Genomic DNA, 855 nt, shown 5'->3' with positions numbered 1-855 from the left:
AAGTCCAGAATGTCCTATTCCAACCAGTCTCGACCCCCATTGCCAGCCTGTAACACTTGTGGAAGGATGCATTCTGGGGAGTGTAAAGGAATGCCGGTAATCTGCTTCAAGTGTGGTTGAGAGGGTCACTATTCGGACAAGTGCACTTCGCCGACCCCCATTACCCGCCCAACCACCACTTGTCATCAGTGTGGACGCTCGGGTCATTGGAAGAGGGAATGCCCAATGAACAAACCAGCAGCTTCAGGAGCCAGCAGGGCTGCCTCCAATAAGCCACCTACTGCAAGGACTTTCAACATGACAGTCCAGGATGCTATGAAAGATTCAGATGTGATAGCAGGTACCCTTTTTCTAAATTCAGTCAGTGCAAACATTTTATTTGATTCAGGAGCAACTAAATCTTTTATATCAAGGGACTTTGCGCGTAAATTAAGACTTAAAGCTGAACCCTTGATAGAGCCCTTACAAGTAGAAATAGCTAACCATGAAGTTATTCTTGTTAATCTGATTCACCCCGCCTGTGAGTTAGGCATAGGGGAACAATCTTTCAGTGTTGATCTGATTCCTTTTAAGTTAGGGGAATTTGATATAATTTTGGGAATGGACTGGCTATCTAGCAATGATGCTCAGATAGACTGTAAGGGGAAGAAAGTTAAATTAAATATCCCAGGAAAGAAAGAAGTTATATTTAGAGGAATGAGGCAGACGCAGAAATTTTTGACTATGGCCCAGGCCAGAAGGATGCTACGAAAAGGAAATGAGGCTTACCTAGCCTATATGGTGGACACGCAGAAGGAGGTGCCCAACTTACAAGATATTCCGGTAGTCAACGAATTTGAAGTCGTATTCCCACAA

This window comes from Apium graveolens, chromosome 10 (assembly GCF_009905375.1).
Source record: "Apium graveolens cultivar Ventura chromosome 10, ASM990537v1, whole genome shotgun sequence".
Lineage (NCBI taxonomy): Eukaryota > Viridiplantae > Streptophyta > Magnoliopsida > Apiales > Apiaceae > Apium > Apium graveolens.
Note: the sequence above shows the minus strand (reverse complement) of the source record.